Source organism: Odocoileus virginianus, chromosome 4, assembly GCF_023699985.2.
Source record: "Odocoileus virginianus isolate 20LAN1187 ecotype Illinois chromosome 4, Ovbor_1.2, whole genome shotgun sequence".
Taxonomy (NCBI): domain Eukaryota; kingdom Metazoa; phylum Chordata; class Mammalia; order Artiodactyla; family Cervidae; genus Odocoileus; species Odocoileus virginianus.
Window position 1 is genome coordinate 57,380,011 of NC_069677.1, and position 8,612 is coordinate 57,388,622.

The window sequence follows — 8,612 nt, forward strand, 5'->3', positions numbered from 1 at the left end:
TCTGCAAGCATTCCCCTAGAGTTTTTACTGTTTCACTTTATTTTGTAGAAACCGAAGTGGTATTCCGTCTCTTGTGAGGATTAATAATTACCATCTCATACTGTCTTCCAATCTTTGGACTCCTGTTTTTTTGTATGATACCTTGTATGATATGCTTTTCCCTGTAAAAGCTGCTTGGATTTTCTGGTTCTTCAATTTCTCAGTCATGTGCTTTGGCGCTGGTCTGTTTTAATCCTTTATACCAGGTATTTGTTGGACCCTATCAATCTGGCAGCTTGTGTTCCTTGGTTTTGGAAATCTTCGTAAATGGTTGATTTATTGTGAGTTCCTCCCCATTCCTAATTCTCTTCTCTCTGGAATGCCTACTCATTAGAATACTGGACCTTCCAAAAGATCCTCTGATTGTCTTCTGTTTTCTTTCCTATCATCCTTTTCTTTGTCTTTTGGCTTTACTTTCTGAGAGTTCTTCAACTTTATCACCTTAGACCTTCTGTCCTATTAATTTTTTAACACATGATCATATTTTAAATTTCCAGTTCTTTTTTTTTCTGTAATTTTTTTTCATTTTTTGGCTGCACAGAGTTTTCATTGCAGTGCTCTGGCTTTCTCTAGTTGCGATGCACAGACTTAGTTGCTCCGTGGCATATGGGATCCTAGATTCTTGACCAGGGATCAAACCCGTGTCCCCTGCATTGGAAAGAAAGTGAAAGTGAAGTCGCTCAGTCATGTCTGACTCTTTGCCACCCCATGTACTGTAGCTTGCCAGGCTCCTCCGTCCATGGGATTGTCCAGACAAGAGTACTGGAGTGGGTTGCCATTTCCTTCTCCAGAGGATCTTCCCAACCCAGGGATCGAACCTGGGAAGGCAGATTCTTAACCATGGACCACCAGGAGTTTCTTTTTTGTTCTCATAAGATTCTTTTTTTTCTTTTTAAGCATCATATTTGTATAATTCTTTTTATTTCTCTAAAGATGCTATAATAGCTTTTAGGTGGGAGGAGCTTTGATTTTTCTGTAGTCTGTTTCCTCTCTAGGTGATTGTTTCCACTTTGTTGTTGTGTCTCTATATTCTTTGGTAGAGGCTTGCTTTCTTCATATATCTGATAATCCTTACCCTTCACTCATATTGTAAAGCTGATGGGAAGATGTGTCATGGATAATCTTGTTAAACTCAGCCTTTACTCTAGAGGGTTCTGCCTGGGCCATTTATGTAAGGGGAAATGTCATGGCCCTTAGGTCCTTCTCCTTGCTCTAAGTTTTTCAGGCAGAAAACGTCTATTTTCTTGCCTAAACAGCTTAGCTATACTTGGCTGCCAGTGTTCTGAGAGTTGAATATGAACTGGGGAATTATTGCACTTCATTATACAAACCTTTATTCCAATGTCTCTGCTTTCAGTATAGTATATTCCAATCTTAATTATGCTGACTGCCCTAAATTCTGGCTTAGAGACCCTTATCCTCTGCAGAGAAAAACCTCAAGTCTTCTGCTGTTTTGAAGAGAGGCAGTTGGCTAAGTTGCATTTGGGAAAGAGACTTTGGGGCAGGCCAATCCTGGGAATTGAGTTGCTTCTTGGTTTTCTTCTCTATTAGTTTAGGATTTAGCTTTCTCAATTTGCTGACTCAGAAACCAATTCTCTTATCTTTCAGCTTCTAACATTTTGTTGCTATAGTGATTTCCTCCTCTTTTTAATTTTAAAAATCCCTTTATATCTCTTTTAATGAGAGGGAATGCATTTGTTCAATCAGCCATCTTTCATCGGTATTATTTTAAAAAAGATATTCCTCATGTTATGATGTGTTCTTAAAATCTAGATTTCCTAGGCCAGAATTCCAAGTCAAAGAATTCTGATGAGATCAACTAATCTAGAATAGTCTTGTGAATGTACTCATTAATTTCTAACCATTTCTTAATATTTTGGCTGTTATAACTGCTGCGTGGTAAATGTTTCTATTTGTTGGCAAAACTCGCTTGAGTTGTTCATCACCTTTCATGTGGTTATAGATGCAAATAACATGTGTGTCCCAGCTGGGCTCTGAAATCCAGGCTCCACTTTGTGACAGACTCCTTCATAACACCAGAGGCTTCCAAACTCAAGTCCCTAAATCCACGCATTCCAGCTCACACCCTGGCAACTCAAAGACAGAAATCTCTGAGTGATTGAAACCTCTACAGTGAGAAAATTTTCCCATTCAATATCTATTTTGTGCCAAGTCGCTTCGCTTGTGTCCAACTCTCTGCAACCCTGCCCTGGGGATTCTCCAGGCAAGAATACTGGAGTGGGTTGCCATCTCCTCCAGGGGAGCTTCCCGACCCGGGGATCGAACCTGCATCTCTTGCATCTCCTGCGTTGGCAGGCGAGTTCTTCACCTCTACTACCGCCTGGGAAGCCCTACTTATTTTGGTGGAAGACTGTTCTGCCTTCTTCCTCTAGAGTGAGGTCTAGGGGTAAGGCCGCTTAGGGTGGGGCGGAGTCAGGGGGAGTAACAGGTTGAGCAACAGCATGAGTGAGGATTTAGGTCCACGGTGAATGCCAGGTGCTGGAGAGCGGATTCCTTCAACTGATACCCTCCTAGCAGAGCTGACTTCCTGGGAGGCAATGCTGGCACTACCTTGGGTGGTGGACTGGTGACATGTGACAAGTTTCATGACAAAACAGAAGGAGCAGAGCCCTGGCAATCTCAGAAACGCCACGGCCTGCCTGATGAGCAACAGTCAAAGCTCAAGTTTCTTAAACTGATTTTTGGCCTCCTTAGTTAAAGGAAGACTAACCTGGCTTGTTATTTTATTTATCAATCAGAATGTATCTAACAGCACTTATTTCTTTTCAGTTTGCCAAAGCAAAGTTGACCAAAGTTGCTTTTAAAGATCAAAGAATCACAATAGGGACTTCCCTGGTGGTCCAGTGGCTAAGGCTCTGCACTTCCAATGCAGGGGACCCAGGTTCAATCCCTGGTCAGGGAACTAGATCCCACATGCCACAACTAAGACCCAGTGCAGCCAAATAAAATTTAAAATAATAATAAACAAATATTTGTAAAAAAAGAATCATAATAATTTGTATTACTTAGTGCCTACATTTTCTGGATGCTTTATAAACATAGTCTCATTTAATCCATAGTATTATTACAGCCATTTTCATGAAAAAAGTCTCTTGAGAGGTTGAGTAACTTACCTAAGATCACAAAGTTATTAAAAATTGAAGCACAGTTAAAAGCAAAGTTTTTATAATTTTTCTCAAAAGTCCAGCCTTGAACCAGCCTGTCATGCCCACACCCAAACAGACAAGGACAATGTTTGAAAGACGCTTGTATTATCTGTGCAGTGTTCATCTTGACTGTAGGGCGCGTTCCAGATGTGCTGAGAGGAGATGTGTTTATTCTTGTCGATAAATAACAAGATCAAAGGCAAACTTGTCCATTCGACAATACACATGTACACAATTATGTGAAGAGATCACAGCCCAGCAAGTCACCTTCTGGTACAGACACACCCATGGTAAGCAGAGGAGACAGGAACCAGCCGAGGGTGCTACTTGCTGGGCCGCCATTTTGTCTACGACTATCCTGCTCCAGTCAGTGGGGTTGCGAAGAGTCGGACTCGACTTAGCGCTTGAACAACAGCCGCCGCAGCCGCAGCCTGCCTAACGGAGGAACCACAGAGACTTGGAGTCTTGGGTTCCAGCCTGGTGTTGGTGCGAACCACTGGAATTGGTCCTGTCACCTATGAGGGAAACTCACCTTGGCTGGATGCCTAATGTGTGCCAGGAACATTTCCCCTTCTTAATTTACTTGTTATTTTGAATAGTCTGTACATATCCAAGGGTTCTGAAGAGGATACTGAAATTAGGCTCTCTCTCCTTGGCCCCCAGTCTGTGATTCTCCTTCCCAGAGTTAATTATTTTTAACAATTTTATGTACAGCTTCCAGAAGTACTAGAAACTTTCATATATATTATGTCACTTAAGCTTCTTGATTATTGCTCCAATTTAATATAGTTTAATTTAATTTGAGGAGTCATTTCTTAGGACTTTCCCAGTAGCTTAGGCAGTAAAGAAGCTGTCTTCAATGCAAGAGACCCAGGTTCAATCCTTGGGTTGGGAAGATCCCCTGGAGAAGGAAATGGCAACCCACTCCAGTATTCTTGCCTGGAAAATTCCATGGAGCCTGGTGGGCTACAGTCCATAGGGTAGCAAAAAGTTGGGCACAACTGAGTGACTAACACTTTAACTTTTCACTTTTCTTAGGACTTGAGGCAGAAAAAAGAGGTCAGCGATATGCGCTTTGCCTGTATTTTTTGTCCCCATTTTACAGATTCCAAAACAGAAGCTCAGTGAATGAAAGTAATCATTCAAATAGCTACTTAGTAGTGGCGCCAATATTCATTCATTCATTTAGTCTTTTTCAAGGGATGATAATGGATCAGGTATGGCTTTTATAATGGACCATGCTAGGCTTTGCGGATGTGATAGTGACCCAAATAGGCCCTTCCTGTTCGTGTAGTGGAGAGGTTTAAAATAACCAAATACAGTGAACTGTGGTTGTTTACTGAAGGAGCCTCAACTCTACTTAGACGGCGAAGGAAAGCAATTAGAAAAGCATGACCTCTTGGGACTTTCCTGATGGTACAGTGGATAAGAATCTGCCCATCAGTGCATGGGACACAGGTTCGATCCCTGGTCTGGAATGATTCCACATGCCGCGGAGCAGCTAAGCCTTGGCTCATAACTGTTGAGCCTGTGCTCCGCATCGAGAGAGGCTACCTCAGTGAGAAGCCCTTGAACCACAACAAAGAACAGCATCTGCTTGTGCAACTAGAGGAAGCCCATGCACAGCCTAAAGGAATAATTTTAAACAGTGTAAATTTTTAAAAATGACCACTGAGCAGAGACATCTAGAATGAGTAAGAGTTAGCCGGGTGAAGAGGATGACCTGGGAGGAGTAAGAGACGCAATCTAAGCAAGTGAAACACGGGCCGAGGCCTGAGGTCCGAAGTGCTGAGAGGCTCTCAGGATGACTGGAGTGGCATCAGCTGTTCCCAGAGGAGGTCCAAGAAGCTTAACTGCCTGCCTGAAGGGGCCAGGCGTTGGAAAACCTGCTAAGAGGTAACATGGGAGTGATGTGCTCACAGAGGCACTTCAGAAAAATCATTCTGGCTGTGGAAGAGCAAATGCATTGGAGAAGGCAATGCTGGTTGAGAACCTGCCCCAGAGGGGAGGAAATGACTGCCCGATCCAGGGTTAACCTAGCTATCTGGGAGATGGAATCAATAGACTTTCAAGGCCTGAATGTACATTAATGGTCACGAGAGAAGATTCTAGAACCACCAAGAATCTTGCTCTGCTGTTTCCCAACAGCAGAAGGTGAAGTCGCTCAGTCTGTCCAACTCTTGGTGACCCCACGGACTGTAGCCTACCACGCTCCTCCGTCTGTGGGATTTTCCAGGCAAGAGTACTGGAGGGGGTTGCCATTTCCTTCTCCAGAGGATCTTCCCAACCCAGGGATCGAACCTGGGTCCCCCGCACTGCAGGCAGACGCCTTACCATCTGAGCCAGCAGGAAAGTCCATTCCTAACAGCAGAGCTGTTGGATATTGAATGGCTTATGACATTGGGCAGACTCTTGGACAGGATTTCTTGTGACCCTGCGCGAGGCATTGTAACCTTTTTAAGTGTCAGTTTTCTCATTTGCAAAATGAGGTAAAAAAAAAAGAATCTCCTTTCGAGGGCAGTGACTGGGTGCGTAGAGCCGTTCACTGAGGAGACAGAGTTGCTCTATCCCCTCCTCGTCCACGTCCAGTTGCAAGGAATAAAGACCATAGTGCGTGCCAAGTCTCTTCCGTTGTGTTAGATTCTTTGCAATGCTATGAACTGTAACCCACCAGGCTCCTCCTCCATGGGATTCTCCAGGCAAGAATACTGGAGTGGGTTGCCATGCCCTCCTCCAGGGGATCTTCCTGACCCAGGGATCGAACCCGAGTCTGTTGTTTCCTGCATTGGCAGGCGTTCCCACTAGCGCCACCTGGGAAGCCCAAAGACTGGAGGACCTTAGTTTAATAAAAAAAAAATTAAAGGATGTAAATGGGGATAATATAGTGTCTACTTCATCAGGTCATCATAAGAATTAGAGAATCCCTGGAAAGACTTTAGTGTAATCCCCACACACACCATACTTCAATTAAAAAAATTTCTTTTAAAAATATGAGCTTACAGAGAAAGGGGAATGATTGTGACATTTCTGACTGTTACAAAATCTGTTTATATATTCTTAAATGGATGACAGTGGGCATCATGTTGCTTGGATTTTAGGTTCAAGGGAATCTTTTAAAGAGAATATTATGATAGTTTGTTTTAAAATACCTATATTTTAAAATGGTCCAGTGGCTAAGACTCTGAGCTTCCAGTGCAGCAGGCCTGGGTTCAATTCCCGGTAGGGAACTTGATCCCACTTGCCAGAACTAAGACCTGGTGCAGCCAGATAAATAAACAAATATTAAAACAAAAAACCTATATTAACAATATGTTAGAAATCACAAACTTTCCAATTATTCAAACAAGCAAAACATTTTAGACATCAGCTAAAAATTTTGTGAAGGATTACCTGGCTTTAAGAAATTATTTTAGTGCCAAAAAAAGAGACTCTTGAAAGAACCTTTAAAAACCCAGAGACAAACCTATGAACACGTCATAGATTCATCGGGCTGCAGGAGTGAGCAGGAGCCTTTCTGGTTCACCTCTGTCCTTTTCAAAAGCCTGTGTCTAGGTCACCTGAGACTTTGTTCCAACACAGGACATCTTCGCACATCAGGAGCCTTGCCAGTAGTGTTACTTGGCTAGGTGTAGACTCATTTCTTTTGACCTTAGTTTTCCCACTGAATCATGAGGATGAGAGTTGCTTTCTTTCTTTTCAAAGTTTTCCTCTCTTAGTTGTTCTGAGGATTCATGAGTTAAACATTTGTTAAGTACTTTGCAATTATTGGCTGAAAGTGCAAAGTTTTATTTATTATTGTTGAATGGGTGAAAGGTATACAAGTCCAAAGCCTTGTTTTCTCTCCTGGGCGCACTGCACTATCATGCATTATCATAGATGCTTACTCTTTGGAAGGAAAGTTATGACCAACCTAGACAGCATATTAAAAAGCAGAGACATTACTTTGCCAACCAAGGTCCATTCAAGGCTATGGTTTTTCCAGTGGTCATGTATGGATGTGAGAGTTGGACTATGAAGAAAGCTGAGTGCTGAAGAATTGATGCTTTTGAACTGTGGTGTTGAAGACTCTTGAGAGTCCCTTCGACTGCAAGGAGATCCAACCAGTCCATCCTAAAGGAGATCAGTCCTGGGTGTTCATTGGAAGGACTGATGCTGAGGCTGAAACTTCAATACTTTGGTCACCTGATGTGAAGAGCTGACTCATTTGAAAAGACCCTGATGCTGGGAAAGATTGAGGGCAGGAGAAGGGGACGACAGAGGTTGAGATGGTTGGATGGCATCAGTGACTCGATGGACATGGGTTTGGGTAAACTCCAGGAGTTGGTGATGGACAGGGAGGCCTGGCGTGCTGCGGTTTGTGGGGTCGCAAAGAGTCGGACATGACTGAGCGACTGAACTGAACTGAACTGACATGCTTAATCCCTAGAAAACTCGCAACCCCCTCCTCTCGCAGGGGCTCCTCATTTACAGAAACTGTGACAAACTGGGCTAGCAGAGGACTCCTGGGAGAGGACTGTTGGCTCCCTATGTCTTCAGAGAGTTCGAATCTGCCTAACAGCTGTGACACCCTTTATGTCTGGCTGGACTAGCAGTTCTTACTTAGTTCTCTTCTAGCAAGAGTGAGCGGAGGGGACGAAGACCCTGGACAGTAAGGGAATCAGGAAAATTGAGCTCTTATTTTGTTTTTATTAATTTTTAAATTAGTTAATTTTTTTGGCTGCGTGGTGTGCCATGTGGGGTCTTAGTTCACGAGGGATCTTAGTTCCCAGACCAGGGATCAAACCCCATGGCCCTTGCAGGGGAAGCTCGGAGTCTTCACCACTGGGCCACCAGGAAAGTTCCATCAAGCTCTTTTTTTGATCTGTCTTTGTCCACCTTGCACAAGTCACTTCACTTCTCTGAGGATTATTTTTTTCATCTGAAAAATGAGAGAGAGTTGGAATAAGTAATTCCTTTGATTCTTTCAAACTTAAAATCTCCTTTGAGTACGTCAAAATGCTGAAAAACTCCCCTGAAGATATCAGCATATTGGTGTGTATTGTTTGGTGTTATGTACCAAGAAAAGTACCAGTGAATTAACTGCATAAGAGATACTGCTTTCCTAGTACCCCTAGAGTGAAGTTCTTTATTTGATCCCGGTTTTCACGGTAGATGTGCTTTATAGATCCATGCAGCTGCTGATGGGGGTGGTTGAGGTGATTATGGCGGTGGTGAAGGCAGTGTGCTGACGGACTTGTGAAGGTAGTCCTGACTGGGCAGTGATGGTTATGATGGATGGTAGTGATAGTGTAAACCTCACAGTGACCTTGAATGAAAACACATATATCGATGTTTTCACCAGAGTCTGTTCATCTTTATGATCCCCATGGTCTTTAGTGGATTGCCTTGCACTAAGCAGGTAGTCGG

The 8,612-nt window shown here is 43.2% G+C and overlaps 1 non-coding gene across 1 annotated transcript; it reads left to right on the plus strand.

Annotated features, from left to right (window-relative positions):
• Positions 1 to 2,889: 2,889 nt before the first annotated feature.
• On the plus strand, positions 2,890 to 2,962 carry TRNAG-UCC (transfer RNA glycine (anticodon UCC)). Its single transcript has one exon. It is a non-coding gene; the product is annotated as a tRNA-Gly (tRNA).
• Positions 2,963 to 8,612: the final 5,650 nt, after the last annotated feature.